The following is a 16,016-nucleotide window of genomic DNA, read 5'->3' as shown; positions in this document are numbered from 1 at the left end:
TTGCAGCTGAGAGTCAATGTGTACGTGTTGGCGCGTGTGCACTGAAAACAGTCGCACACAATCCAAATGTTCACAGCTGGCAACACCTCAGCCCCGTGAGCCCTGCGCACAGTGCCAGTGTTCATTCCCATGGCAACATTATCAAAAGTTCAGCAGCCATGTGGCAGCTGTCTTATGTGTTCCAGCAAAATGGCCATTCAAATGTTGATTTGAATAAATGCACTCCTACCCATTCAAACCGGGATACGTGGAGCTGTGGCTGAGAACACAGTGTGCGGTGAAGAACAGCGTGCAACAGAAGAGAGCAGTCTGGTCTCTCTGGGTGTTCGGTAAGCCTACATCTGGGGATTTAGAGGCAGGGAGGAGTGGAACGAGGGAGGAGGCAGGAAGGGTGAGAGCCAGCATGGGCTCATTCCCAGTGTATACAGGTGGAATTAATGGGAAGCAACAGGAAAAGACTGAATGTGTGTGCACCATCCTCAGGCCTCAAGGATTATAGCTTGTGCACACACACACACACACACACACACACACACACACACACACACACACACACACACACACGCACACACACACACACAGGCTTTGCACTAATACTCCCTCAGTCTTGCACGTCTTATCTTCACGCAGTATCTCTCCGATGCTCATACATGGACAATCGACTTCACAGACATTTGGTTTTTCTACATCTCTCACACCCTGAACACTGTAAATCCTCTCCACCCCTCATTTACTCAGACCGGTGTATACCTTTAATAATTAAACTGCGCAGTGACTAAATTCTAGCAGTTGCCAAATGCTATGAATCAGCACACCTGTCCTATTTTCACGTTCTGTACTGCAGTGTTTCTTAATATAATGGGTTGGGACTCTGGCTGTGTCTGGCCGCTCCCGACATCATAAATGAGCTTGTCTGTCTTGTTCATTCATCCAAGGCTGCAATTGAGGCTTAATGTGTTTGGGCCTATCCTTGTTCCCAAATGGAACAAAATTTCTTCTGCTCCTCTCAGGGAAGAATGATTAAGAATTTTATTCACTGGACATATTTAATTGCAGGTATTTGTGTGTTCTATATAAAAATGCAGCAACAAATGCATGCAGATGGAAAAGTACTTAGTTTTTCTTTTTTTTTTTTGGATGGCAGGAAGCTTTTCTTGGTTTGAAATAGGATAATTGAGGATTCAAGGAATGAAGGTGAAGGTGTTTTCACTCAACAGCGTGATCTCTGTTAATAACCAGATTAAGATATTTTTTTGACTGGAAATTCATCATCCAAAATCACCGCTCGAACAGTTATTAGTGAAGATTATGGAACCAACGGGTTCGGTATTAGTGTGTCGTTAATTACACTGTAAAGCTTAAACTTATTTGTTACTGAAGAGCTGCTTGAAGATAGTCATGGGAATTTTTATTATTGAGGTTGACACTATTCCTGCCAAGTAGAAATACCCTGTCTAGTCATTTATAGTGAACATTTCCATCCATCCATGCATTTTCTTCTCTACTCAGCAACTCTTTTCAGTTTCTCCTAGCGCAACATTTAGGTCAATATATAATTGCGGGATTTTTTTGTCACATACTTGACAGATATCATAGTTACCATTTTTGCTGTTTTCAGGCCTAAAATCAACATGGCCGCCTATAACCAAACACCACATGGCATTTTTAGAGAAAGATTCTTCTAAATATTATATATACAACTGAGTAAAATGTAAATTAAAAGTTCATTCATTCATAAAGATATTGTAGTAAACCTGTTGACATGCAATAAATCCATACACTAATTTATATTAAATAACTCAGAAAGCCTTGGAGCCTTGGGGGAAAAAAAAAAAAAAAAGAAAGCCTTGGAGTCTGGCCAGTCTTTTCTTCAGGAGGAAATGACATCATGTGGAGCAGGTCATGTGATCTGGAATTAACACATTTCCTTGAGAGGTATTTTTCTAATGGGTAACTTAGTTGAAAGTGATTTCTCAGACACAGATAGAATCTGTTATTTTCCAATTAAAATGTGATATATTGCCAAAAAAGAAATATCTGTCATGATTATCTCAACTTAATAAAAAGAACACCATCAAAACAATTTTTGAATAAGTTAATTTTATTATTGTTTAGCTAATTAGAAGGTGATTGTTGTTAAATTTTGATAGTTATTTAGTTGACATTTTAGTGATATCTAGTCATTTTTTATTAAGTGATTGTTTTCATAATAAATATTTATGAAATTTGTAAAGACATGATCACAATGAACATAAAAAACATTAGTTGTTTTTTTTAACTTTTAATAAAATGTATGCAAGCTATATCCCAGGGACTTCTAAAGTCCCTCAGTTTTATATTGACCCAGTTACATGTGCAACAAAAACAGAAGGGGTTGTTTAAACCTTGAAGATGGCTTTGGTTTAATTTTGTCAGCTTTTAAAAAAGAAGATTTGTCACTGGAAAAATCAGCAAGAACCTGTCTACTCATAATCATTTATTCTCATCGGACCATCCTAAACTTTTGTCTTAGGGATTACTCACCTCTCGAAACCTTCACAGCAAACTGTATAGATGATCCAGAACAGCACAGATACTGACTCTACAGAGAAATGCTGCTCAGATGACACAGAGGTTGAAAGATGTGGCTCACTAAACGTCAAAAAAGGAAGGCCATCGAATTACTGCTGCGAAGGCTAAAAGGCATTGTGATGTGACTCATCTATTAAGTAACACAACTTTGCCTTTCATTAATCCAGAAAAACACTGTGTAAAAAATATGGAAATAATCAGGAGACTGAATTTCCCCAGTAATTTGAATACACAGATGTTTACACGTGTAGTGGTATGAAGGAATTTTCTTGTGTATGTTAAATGTCTGTACTTGATTTCCATAGGTTTCCAGTTTCTCCTCTGCTTTATTTTTTCCACGATTTGTCTCACTTTTTCTCTCTATTCGTCTCTCCCCCATGTCCCTGACTGCTGTTAAACCCCGCAGCCAAATGATGCAATGATAGGTTACAGGGAGGGAGGAAAAGAACGGATGGAAACAAGAAGGAGGGAGGAGGAAGAGTGTAAACTCAGCTTATCAAAACCATTTTTGTTTCCTCATCTTTTTGTCCAGCACATGGAGGTAAAATGGAAAACATTTCCCCCTGTGAGACAGAAAACACTAGCGCTGCAGAAGGCAGTAGGAAAATATTAATGCGCAAAGCTGACAGGAACAAAGAAAGCAAGAGAGAAAGAAAGAGTCATATCCTATAGGGAGTGTGCTGTAGTGCCATTGTGGGAGAAGGGCATGCGTACGTGCAGCGTGGTGTGTGAGCCTCGGTGGAGGTGGGGACCAAAGAACAGGATGCACAGCCCTTGAGGAATGTGTACAGCCTGGTGGCACGTCTGTGAAACTCATCCCTCCCTCCTCGGCACCGGCTTTTCTTTCCTCCCTCTCGCCTTCACTCGGTCTCCTCATCGCTGTCGATTTGGCGTACGGGACATCAGTCACACAGGCGGCAAGACGGAGATCTGTAAACTGAGATAGTGAGGGAAAATAAAGGACAGAGGATGAGAAAGAAAGAGGGTGGTGACTGGCAGAGTGGGGAGAGAAAGGGCCTTTGGGATGTGGGTCGTTAAATAAAATTTTTAAAAAAAAGGTTAGACTGACTGGGGAGGGATTGGACGGGACAGACTACATGATCCCATTATCACTCTGCGTCCTCAAACCCCCCGCAGCACCTCAGAGCCGGTGATTCCACGCTTTAGTGCTGTACGTCACGTCTTGCTGCTGTAGTGTGAGTCACCTATACTCAGGGATAGCGGGGGAGCTCTGATAGACTACATTTTGCAGCTCACGACTTGTGACGGTGTTGACCTTTCTGTCATTGTCTGTCCTCCCTCCTGTACACTCTCAAGAATTGCTAGAAATGGAAAAGTCAAATAAGTTCTGCTTCTGCTGTCTAACTTCTAATTGTATCGGCTTTGTCACACCTGCACTTTTACCTCCACTTCAGTTAGTATGTATGAGTCCGGATCCTATGTTTTTTTTTTTTGTTTTTTTTACATGTAGCCTGGGGCATGTTCCCTTCCCATCCATTTCATCCACATTCTTTTCCCATGTAAAAACTCTGCCTTCTTCTATTTCGCTCTCGCACACCCCTTCCTCTTCCCTCCCCGTCTCCTCACCCCCACCGCCGCCACCCCACTCCCAAAAAAACAGCTGCTCTCCATTCGTCCTGATTATTCTGGAGACCAGAACGGAACACACCATGTAGCAGAACAGCACAGGCTGCACTTCATTCGCTATGCTGCATGCTGCTTAGCTCAGGCTGGCTAACTAGCCACAGCAGGCCTGCATTCCAGCCTTCTGCAGTCAGCCTGTAAACTCTGTACCAAACTGCAATTTGTAACTTAAGTGATTCACCTTTCATGCATTCCATCCAGGAATATAATGGGCTTGGTGGTTGTGTTTTAGCCAGATTACCTACTGACCTACAGAACAAAAAATTTATAGCGACTGTTGGGTCTTAATCCAACTCTTTCTTATTCCCAGGCCATCAAAGCTATAGACCTGTCTGAGATCCGCACAAATTGTCCATTAGAGTCGGTGCCACCTGTGTTAATATTCAGCAGTGATGGTCGTACAGGTGTTTTTCCAGTTTAAAAAGAGCTCAGAAAGAGGTTTGAGGGATAGAAGTGGCATAAGCGGGCGCCCAGATAGCTCAGCTGGCTGAGCGAGTGACCCATAAACAGGGGCTATAGTCCCTGATGCAGCGGTCATGGGTCTGAATCCAGCCCATGGCCATTTACTGCATGTCATTCCCCCACTCTTCTAGCCACACTTCCTGTCTCTCCCTCCACTGTCCTATATAATTCAGACAAAAAATACACATTTTATTTTATGATTTAAGTTTGTTTTTTATTTGCTGCATAGTTAAATCCAAGCACAAAAATTGCTTGGTTAAATGTTGGGGCAAGATCATGACTTGTGTTTTCACATCCTTAACCTCATGTCACAAATGAAACATCTTGTTACCCGAAAAGACGCAACAGAGACGACACCGGCAGAGAACATTTGGCTACTGGCTCATGGCTTCTACTTTGCAGTTTTTATAGGTCCATTCTACTACACTACACTGAAACATGACACTAAATGGTATTGTTAAAGAGTTCATCAAAATATTGCAGAAAACACAATATGGCCTAATGCAAAATCCAAATGGCAGGAGCTTCAATTCTTGGATAACAGCAAAATGTGTTGTCATTATGAATATGCCTTTTGGTCCAATAGATATGCCCTGGCCTGCAAATAGTATTCTCCAAATGTAAGGAAACACACTTGTTTGGTTCATATCTCAGCAAAAATCACATCAGATTTTTTTTTGAATGCGTTCAAAATAAACATTCTTATATCACATCATTAATAATGTAGGCTTTTATGGATGAGAATGCAAGAGAATTTTTTTTCAAAACATTCTCCCAGAGAAAAACAGAAGTTGAGGAAATGTTAAAGCTTGTAAACAGTGACTGCAACACACTGTGACTCACAGCATGACTCGTGTGCTGTGAGACTCATCCGAATGGCTTGGTCATCAGATTTACTGTAAACGGGTCCCACTTGGATTACCAGCGTAGGGAAACACTGGCTCAGCTGACGTCCTTGATGCAGAGTGAGTGTCAGATGCAAAGTCATAATCACACTTTAACAGAGTATAAATGGCTTCTGTCCACATGGCAGTTGTTTTTTTTGATCCCTATCATTCATGTCAGACCTCTGATCCACACTAAAGAGTTACAAAAATGTCAACATGTACTCCACAGAATTGCCCAGTTCTTTACTGTCTCCCAAGTGCAAGTCAGAAATTCATGGTTTCAGCCTGTTCTGTAGATATTCTACATGAGGATTCATCCTGCATTACCAGGTTTCTTCCTGATTTTAAATGTTATGCAACATTATACACACTTAAATAATGCTGCTGTCTGAGCGCTACATGAGCTCATTCATCCTACAATTATGTCTTTGAGCATAAGCCTCGGGGGCGTCATGGTCCCCAATCATCTAATATTATTAGGCAGTCACACTGTCCTGCCTGATTTAACAGCACATACGAGTACACACATGCTACAGTTTGACAAGGTGCTAAAGGGGAGGGGGGTTACAGGATATTGGTGGGCTCAGAGCTACAGTGTCTGGTACTCTGGTAAATATCCTACACACACCCTAAACAAGGGAGATGGAGAGAGAGAAACACCAGACCTCCAGGAACCAGATCCCTGTATTGACTGGAGGCGGGTTTACCTGAACTGCTCTGTTGCTATTCCAAACACTTTGCACATTTGTGTTGTGGAGGACGGTGGGTGTTTCAGGTCATTTTCACTGACTCAATCTTAATCTGTTTGCACTTACTAGCCAGCTCATGTTTCCTGCCAAACACAGCTGTTTGGTGAGGTGGAGTTTGTGGGATACAGTGGGCTACATGAACGGCAGGACGGACACTTTCACAACAGCTTGTTAGGGTCTATGCTTTTGTACTTTTGAAATATATTGCTTGCATTACATGGCAATGAAACTTGATAAAATGCTGTAACAGTTACTGACGATACATCTGGGGTACATGTTTTATGTTGATAATGTAACAAGATGTATTGTAGGTGTCAGGACATTAGAACCAGGGCAGCTCCTGTTGACATATTAAAGACAGTATCGAGTTTTGAAGATTTTGCTGCAATAAATTTACTGTTTAGTTCTTTAAACATGACTCCTTTGTTCTCTTGGTTCAAATTCTTCCATCTGTCCACCAGACATCAGGAGAAAGAACCCTTTTAACATACATGACCCCAAAAAATAGATGCACACACTCAGATAGCACAACTTAGCACTGCTCCATGTTCTTTATTTTCTGTTTCTTCTTGCTTTGCTTTTCTTTAGAAACTGAGCTTTAACCAGAAATGAAGCCACAGCAGCTTTGTAGCAACCATTCCGTATTTGATGCAAACCTTTAACCTTTGACCTCTTGGGGTCATAAATCCTAAAGCAAGAATTTAACATTTTGGGTAATATGCTTATTTGGTTTCTTCTTTGAGAACAGGATTGAAAGATTGATACCACTCTCACATCTGTGCAGTAAATGTAAGGCTAAAGCCAGTTGGCTATGCTCAGCTTAGTTTAAAGACAGGAAATGGGGAAATAGATCGCCTGGATCTGTCTGAAGGAGTCTTGTCATCACCTTGAATTTGCCAGGAGACCAGCAGTGACTTCAGAAAGTTATTGCTGCTGGCCAATAAATAGTTTGGCACGTGAAACCCTGTAGAACTGCAACTTGTAATTTTTACACTTTGTTTTTTGTAGGGATTTAACAAACTGCATACTCAGTGCTGGCAGCATAGGTGCCACTTACAGTGCCTTCCATCACTCTTTTTCAACTAACAAATGAGAACGCTTGGAGAAAACTTTACAGTGTTAAAACAAGCAATGAGGTGAATGTAGAAGAAACTAACACACATTCTCCACACAGTTGTACTTTTGAAGTGTGGATGAAACATGTCTGGATCAGCATGTGTCCTCAGAGGTTTTTGTTTGTGAAAGAAGTCGGTACACTCTCAACTACAGGGGGGCAAAAAAGAAACAATGTTCTTACAAACTGAAATTTTAACATCATGCTTAGAATGAGTCACCGTTGGTTGAAGTTGTCTATTGACGAGATTAAGCACATACACAGCATTGAAACAACAATGCAGCTTAATTTAACATCTAGAGGCAAGCTTGAATCATTATCTGTAGCTTAGTTAACAATGCCAGTGTTATTCCTTCACTTGTTTTCATTTAGTCATATTTTACAGCCGTTTATTGGAACACTAACAACAATGGACTGGTGCTTGATGTAATACAGGTTTACATCAGTTATTGATGAGTGACTGCAGTTGTGAATGTCATGCATATAGATGAGAGACTATCTGTACACCGCTTCATCCTCATTAGGGTCGCAAGGGAGCTGGAGTCTATCCCAGCTGACTTAAGGTGAAGGCAGGGGACACCCTGGACATGTTGCCAGTCTATCACAGGGCTACACATACAAACAATCGCACTTGCATTCACACCTACGGACAATTTAGAATCACCAATTAACCTCAGCATATTTTTGGACTGTGGGAGGAAGCCGAAGAACCCGGAGAAAACCCACGCATGCAAAAGGAGAACATGCAAAGTCCATGCATGGGAAGGAAGGGACACAAACTAGGGCACTTCTAGCTGCAGAGCGAGAGTGATAACCACCGAGCCACTGTGCAGCCCCTGTGGTAGACATTGTTTCACATTTCAAAAGTATTGTAATATTGTTAACTCTACCATAGCAGCCTTGGCTAATCCTTTTTGATGCACTGTTATGCCACTTTTCCCTCCTTTTTGATCTACTCTGACCATATAACATTCCTGAAGATTTCATATTCTGAAGACCACTAAAAATTCTTTATTCATTTGAGTCCATTTTTCCTCACTTCTTTTCAACACAAAGTGACATTATTGACTGGTAGAGGGATTGTTACCTTCAGAGCCAAGTGACCAGGCTACCTGTGTTTGGTAGTTATGCTAACCTAAGCAAACACTGGCTCTATACTCATATTTAAAGGACAGATATGAGTGGAATTTATCTTTTCATCTTGGGAAGTAAACAAATGGCATATTTCCCACAACATTGAACTGTTTTGTTCAAGTATCACATCATTCCTTTTAGTCGATGCCAGATACAAGAGCTGACCTCAAACCTGCAGCTCATGGATGAGACGTATTTCTTTCTTCTCTCCCTGTAGACGTATCAGCACGATCAGCCTACATTTGCTGCCTGACAGGTGAGAGCAGGTGGGAGAGCCGTGGGTGTCGTTCACTGGAGAGGTGAAATGAAAAGCCCGGACCGATGTCGTTCTCCGTCCTCCCTCTGTTCCGATTTCTGCTCCTGCGTTGGTGTGAGTCCGCTCTCGGCTCCAAGGGCAAACAAAAAAGGGAAACGGCAGCAGGTTGTCAAGGCAACACGGGAGTCACGCACACACACAAAGACACACAGGTGAAGTGTGCAGTTTGCGGTGTGTACTCATGCTCAGACATGTGTGGTGAATAACGTCACCGTACTTCTGTTTGCAGCGTGAGCGAGCGTTTGTAGGCTGGAGCTGAGGAACCTTTCACGACTTCAGCTAATGAGTGGGCATCCGAAGCTTTATTTATACAGTGCGGCCTCTTTAGTCTCACGGCTCATGTCCTATTTTAACACATGATGTATCGGTCCCAGCATGGCCAACGTCACACCCTCAAATAGAATTTATGTTGATTTCATTTTGATGTATCTTTGTGTGTTATTAGTTCACAGAGACTATGCTGCAGAACAGCTGCATCTATAATTCTGCAAACTTTTCTTTTGAACACTGCTCTCTAATAGAATAACAAGACATTCATCATTAGGTCCCTCCTCCTTATAACCGCTCACGAATGTGTCTTTGATAATCTGTCATCCTTCTTTTTCTTTTAGGCTCTCTTTCCCATGTGTCATTCATGCGTCGCCATCCCCGAGAGCCCTGAGATAGTTTTAATGGCTGGGCGTGCCGGCGCTTCACATGCAAATGTGGGAAAAGCAACGACCAGGCAAAATCAAGGCAAAAATTCAAAACAAATGCCTAATTAGTAGCTGGGGATTCAAATGCAGCCAACAGCACCACAGTCGTTATAGCAAACAATTCTGAGAGGGGGAGTCAAGAGAGGGAGTGATATAAATGTCAGGTTTTAAAGATGTGTTAATGTGCACTTTCGGGTACAGAGAAAGCATTCATGACTGGCTTAGGGGGGTTTGTGTGCATTAAAGCCAGCGCTCACATCTGTGTTAGTGTGTGTAGGCCTATGCAGTGTCAGCTCTTTCGTATGTGTGCGTAGCTGTATGTGTTAATTAACTACGAAATGCAGAAAGCATTACCAAAGGGGAAATGGATCTGGGACAGCTCAAATGCAAACACCTTGCTTAGCCATGCAAAAGATCAGACTGACACCGTCAAGTTCAGCTTTCACTGGTAGAATTAATGATCAAAGGATTATAATCTGATCTTGGATCACAGCCTAGGATGAATTAAAGATTAATTTGCCAGATGTTAACTGCGAGGAATGGATTAGGCAGGTATAGAAAGGTAAATATACAGAGACAGAAGGATGTACTTAAACTCAACCCTGAATCTACTTGCTTCTAAGCAAAGCAATGTGTATCCAGCCGTCTCCATTTTACATGTCTGTATTAGGGAGGGAAATGCTGCGCCTCTATGCTGGCAGCCCCACCAAAGCCAGGAACAGACAAAACAATGTGAGTAACAAAATTAAAATGAGAAACTTTGTATATAGGCAGAGGGCATATCCCTGCACATCCTCCAAGATCTCAATCCTAATAAACTCTCCCCTGATCCCTGCCAAGTCTAATTTGTTCACTCTGCTTGTGTTTCTGTGAAGAGAGATCTTGATTAAGACACACACCCCTCCAATGAACCAGACCAAATCCTTATCTCACAACAAGGAAGTGAGGAAGAAACTATCAACACTGACACAAAGTTTGGGCCACTTGCAACGTGAGTCAGCCATGTTTTGGTTTAGGCAATTTTCCACTGACTGTCGGGTCTAAAGTTTGGCTCATTCTTCTATCCAATCTTGATCAGATGCTTTTTTAAAAATATATATATATTTTTTTGCACATTGAGCATTAAAAATAGATACAAATGAGGTGGTGAAAGAAGGTTTGGGTCAGTATTGATGATGTGCACAAGGATCAAATAAAAATGTCAAGAGCACTATTTCCTGATCTGACTCAAGATGCATTCATGAACACCAAGGAAAAATACAAAATTGACATTACATACAGTACATACTTTATACTTTATTTCGCCAAATGAAACAGTCAATAGAAAAAAAACAGGGTTGCAAAAGATTAATATACATAAAGAAAAAGTATCAACAAAAATGGTAATTTTGTGCCCTTTAAATAAACTGAGATCAACAAAACAATATAACAACAGAAGTCTGAACTGAACAAAACCTGACCTCCTGAATGACACAAAACATTTTTAACCATAAATTGTGTCGGTGATTGTTTGAAATGAAAAGGGAACATTTTTAACATTGCACGGTGCCAACTGCTGATCCATCACACACTCCCCCTCCTCTGGTGACTCGCTGGGACAGAGGGACAGATAGTCAGCTGTAGCATTCTGTTTCCCAGGGATATGATGCACCTCAGACCTGTACGGTTGCATAACTGGGTACCAACGAGTTATTCTGCTGTTAGTGTCTTTCATTCTCTCATGCCACTTCAATGCCCTGTGGTCCACCTCTAGGGGCAAATTCCCTCCCCAAAAAATAATACTGAAGAGAGTCCAAAGCCCATTTGATTGCAAGGCACTCCTTCTCCACTGTTGAATAACGCACTTCCCTCGGGTAGAGTTTCCTACTCACAAAAGCCACAGGATGACGATCATCCTCCAGACCTTGGAGGAGAACAGCCCCCAGCCTATGGTCTGAGGCATCTGTTTGCAGTATGTTTGCAGGCTGTTGGAAGTCAGGACAGTACAACACAGGATGCCTGCTCAGTGCCTGTTGGATGTCCTTAAAAGCTCTTTCTGCCTCTTAGGTCCAACACAGCTGACTGAGCCTTTCGGGCCTGGTCATGTAAGTACAGATACAGATTTAGATATCTGAAATCAATACAAAATCTGATTGTGCCATCCTTTTTATAAACTAACACCACAGGGTTGCACCACTCACTTTTTAGATGACTTGATGTTTCCAAGGGATCAATCAAGATCAATCTCTCTCTCTCTTCTTCAGTGGGCCGAGGAGGCGCTCAGGAATCCGAGTTCATACGTCTAACAGTGGAATCCTTCTTCAGAACAATGTCATGCTGTGTCAGTGATGTACGGCCAGGGTTTTCCTGAAATACGGCTGGCATACAGAGAGACCTCACCTGTGACTGCTGAGCTTCTGAGAGCTGGTCCATGTTGGGAACTGAAGGCATAGGTACTTGCAAATATCGCTGTTCCACTTCATCCTCCACACTCCAGATGAACAGCACACTGGGTTTCTCCACAGCCTTTCTCTCACATCTGAAAAACATAAACAACATTACTGGGTTCTTTGCTGCCCTGATTTCCCTCCAACATCTCTTTTAGGATGGTTGGAGGCCCCCTTACCTCATGACCAAAGAGCAACTCAAAAGGTGAAAATCCAGTAGAGGCTTGCAGCACTTCTCTGTAAGCAAACAACAGATAAGGAAGCCGCTGGTCCCAGTCTGAGTAAGTGTCATCAACAAACTTGTGTAACATCTGCTTGAGTGTCTGGTTAAATCACTCAGTCAACCCATCAGTTTGTGGATGGTGTGGTGTAGTTCTCAAACCTCTGATTCCCAGCAGTTAGTACAAATCCTTCAGCAATACATGAAGTTGGTACTCTGGTCAGTGAGAATTTCCTGGGGAAAACCAACCATTGGAAAAAAAATGGATAAGACAGAATGCTACAGACCTTTTTTTGACCAATTTCAGGGGGAACACCTCTGGGTACTTTGTGGCATAATTAGTAATTAGAAGCATAAATCTGTTTCCTGACTTGCTCCTCTCTGCAGGGCCAACAATGACCATACCAAGAGTTTCAGTGTACTGACCACCAGAAGGGGCTGGAGGGGTGCTCTGGTTGGAAGTTTTGCCGGTGTTTGCTGGCACTGAGGGCAACTCCGACAGAATTGAGCTACGTCTTTACCTAATCCAGGCTAATGAAAAGGACGTTGTATACAAGCTGTTGCTTTATGTTTCTCTAGATGGCCAGCCCAGGGAATGGAATGGCCTAAAAGCAAGCACTGCTTCTTTAGGAACCATCAGCTGTTTACCTGACCTGTGTTGACAGTAAAGGATACCATTCTGTAGCACATAACTGTCCTCAAAGCCTTCCTTCAGGTCAGCTCCCCTTTCACACTCTTTTGCTCTCTTTAAGCAATCAGTTAGATTAGCATCTTCTTGGTGCAGCTGGATCAGGCTTAGGGGCAACTGGAAACCTATTGTTAACTCAGAAGTCGCTGCCTATCGGACTTGTGAGGTTTTCCTGGCTCTGTCTCAACCTCAGCATCATAAAAAGGCAGAGAAGGCAAACTGAGCAGAGGCAGGTTTCTGACTATCGTTTAATGCCCTGCAGGACTTGTAGATCCAGGAGGGATTTTTGTGGCGAGGAGCTACAAACACATCTGCCAGCGAAGCAGCGTCTGCTGCAGATTGCGGGTCATGCTCTTTGATCCAATCCTGGAGCTCAGGAGACAACATTCGTAAATATTGCTCAAGAATAAGGATTTCACCAGTTTCATCAACAGTTTTATCCTTTGGTTGAACCCACTTCCCATAAAGGTCTTTTAGCCTCACATATAGCTCTTTTGGGGTTTCCTCAGGCTTCACATTATGAGACATGAATCCCTGCCAGTATGTTTCAGGATTAATATTATATTTTTTGAGAATGGCACATTTAACTTTGTCATAGTTGAGAGAGTCATCAACATCCATGTGTACATCGGCACTTCTAGCTTTACCAGTCAATAATGGAATAAGACAGAAGCCCCAGTCTATCTTTGGCCAGCAACATGCCACTGCTATCCTTTCAGCGGTAATAAGAAAGTGCTCAATATCATCTGATTGAGTTAACTTTCGTAGTTTAGGCTCTGTAGAAAAATTAGACTGACCATACTGAGAGTCACTCTGGTGGGAAAGCTGCCTGTATTGGGGAGCCAACCACTGCTAACCAAAAATTGTGGTTGTGATTATTTGTTTGAAATGAAAGGGAACATTACTAACACTGCATGGTGCCAATTGTTGATGGGTCCATCACAAGCTTACTCATATTTTTGTCTAACATGGCAAATTTATACTGTCATAAGTTCTAAGAATTAATGAAGAAACATCACAATAACTTGGAAAATATGCTTTTCTGCTTTCTTGCAGTTATGTGAGAATTTACACTTTTTATTATTAGTTCAAGGGCGCATCTTAGCTTGGCTTAAAGACTTGATAAAGGACAACACAGCTTGTCTGCCCTGTCCAAATGTAAGAAAAACCTTCCTAAAGCGACCCATAAACCTCATAGTCCAGTACATAACAAATAAAGCCAGATGCTTTTCTACATCAATAGATTCAGCAAAGAAGATAAAATGTGTTAATTGGTTCCCTTCTCCCTTTTTCCAATATTTATGCTGTGCAAAACTAACTTCTCATGGCCGTAGGTTCATATCTATCATACAAGAATAACACCAATCTTTCCAACAAACTGTTAGCATGTTCATACGATGTGTGAAGCGTTGAGCAGAATGGGACAGGTGTTACGGAATGATGACAGAAAAAGAAGAGGTAAAGGGGGAAACGGAAGGAGGATGTAAAATGTGGGTAGGACAAGTGGTGCTCCTGTGCTGCACTCATCTTCCCTTCAACAGGGGTGGTCCTCTGGCGAGATAACCTCAGCCAGACAGCCGTGGGTGATAGAGATCAGATTGAGATGACAGGCTGGAGTGCTGCCCAGACATGCGCTCACACACACACACACACACACGCACACGCACACGCACACGCACACGCACACACACACACACACACACACACACACACACACATAATGAGGAGGAAATTAAAAAGGCATTCTGCAGAAAGAAAAGAAAAAAATGTGTTTTTTATTGTTTGTCGGCCTTTCACAGGAGAAAAAGAAGTAAGTGAAAACAGAAGGCTCAAAGTTATTTTTTTGTCAAACAAAAATGTCAACTTCCCATAACTGTCTACTGAACTTGCAGTGCCAGAGCTTTTCTACTGTTTCACTGTGCTCCCATAGGTACTGTGGCCCTGAGAGTTCACTGCACTGCAGCTTGAGAAAACACGTGCAAGCAGAGAAAGCACTGGCACATCAAGAAAACATCTTCATCAACTTGTAAACACAGGCATGGCATTAAGGAAAAATGGTGCAAATACAGGAGACGCAAGCACATACAGAAACACTGCAAATAGTAGAAACTACAACACAAATGTTTCCAATGATGCCTTTGTTATTGCCATGGTGACTCCTGTCACTTATCTATTAATGGTGTTTCAAAATGAGCTACGATGTAACCCTGATGTTTGTATGTTTCAACGTTCTGCGATAGATGGATTTATTCTTGTTAGTTACTTTCACAATCAGCGTTATTATTCAGATCCTTTACTTAAGTAGCAAAACAGCCATGTAAAAAATACTCCATTTCAAAATAACAGTCCTGCATGAAAAATCCTATTTAAATAAAACTATAGGTGTTTGCAGCAAAATGTCATGACTGAATTTTTTAAAAATATGACATCATTAAAATATGAAGTTTCAGTGTGTCAACAGTATGTTGTACATACACTTCTACATACAGGGACAGTAGATAAATTTGTGAGGTGTTCAGATGATTAAAAGAAGATGAAGAAGGATAAACAAAGCTGTGAAACACAAACCTGTTTTTGCACTTTTTTCTTTAATCTTTCATTTTTGGTGGGATATTGGGTCATTTGAACTTTGAAACTATGTGGGAAATTTAGAAAGAACACCACCATTTGGTTGAGCAACTCAGAGACATCTAAAATGTGACCCAGACTACACACTCAAAAAAAAAAAAAAAAAGGAAACACCTGATTTGATCTTTAAAAATGTGTTGTTTTTAAAAAGTAATCAGGAAAAAAATGTATTTAGTAAGGGAACAGCTGCTGTTTAATGAGCTGGGTGCATGAATAATAAAATTATACGTTGCTTATTTTGTGTACTAGTAAGAATTAAATGGCCATGGAGACCCTTTAAAAGTATCCACTTTGAGGATACCAACACTAGTTACTGCTGATAAGTTTGCCTGTAGATATATAATCTAGGTTTAATCTAGACATAACAGCAAGTATCCACTGCGATGTATGAGTCATGTTAGAACAAACACAAAACAGTTATCTCAGTTTCCAACACTATTGACTTCACTAGCTTCATGAGTCACTGAGGTAGCACGTTGGAG

General features: G+C 41.5%; 1 long non-coding RNA gene across 1 annotated transcript; it reads left to right on the top strand.

The window, feature by feature from the left end:
- Nucleotides 1-8,664: 8,664 nt before the first annotated feature.
- On the top strand, nt 8,665-12,265 carry LOC129349349 (uncharacterized). The gene is made up of 3 exons (XR_008602332.1): nt 8,665-11,656; nt 11,816-12,004; nt 12,157-12,265. It is a non-coding gene; the product is annotated as an uncharacterized LOC129349349 (long non-coding RNA).
- Nucleotides 12,266-16,016: the final 3,751 nt, after the last annotated feature.

This window comes from Amphiprion ocellaris, chromosome 7 (assembly GCF_022539595.1).
Source record: "Amphiprion ocellaris isolate individual 3 ecotype Okinawa chromosome 7, ASM2253959v1, whole genome shotgun sequence".
In the NCBI taxonomy this organism is placed as follows: domain Eukaryota; kingdom Metazoa; phylum Chordata; class Actinopteri; family Pomacentridae; genus Amphiprion; species Amphiprion ocellaris.
The sequence above is the reverse complement of the archived record's forward strand: the minus strand, read 5'-3'. Positions and strand labels throughout refer to the sequence as shown.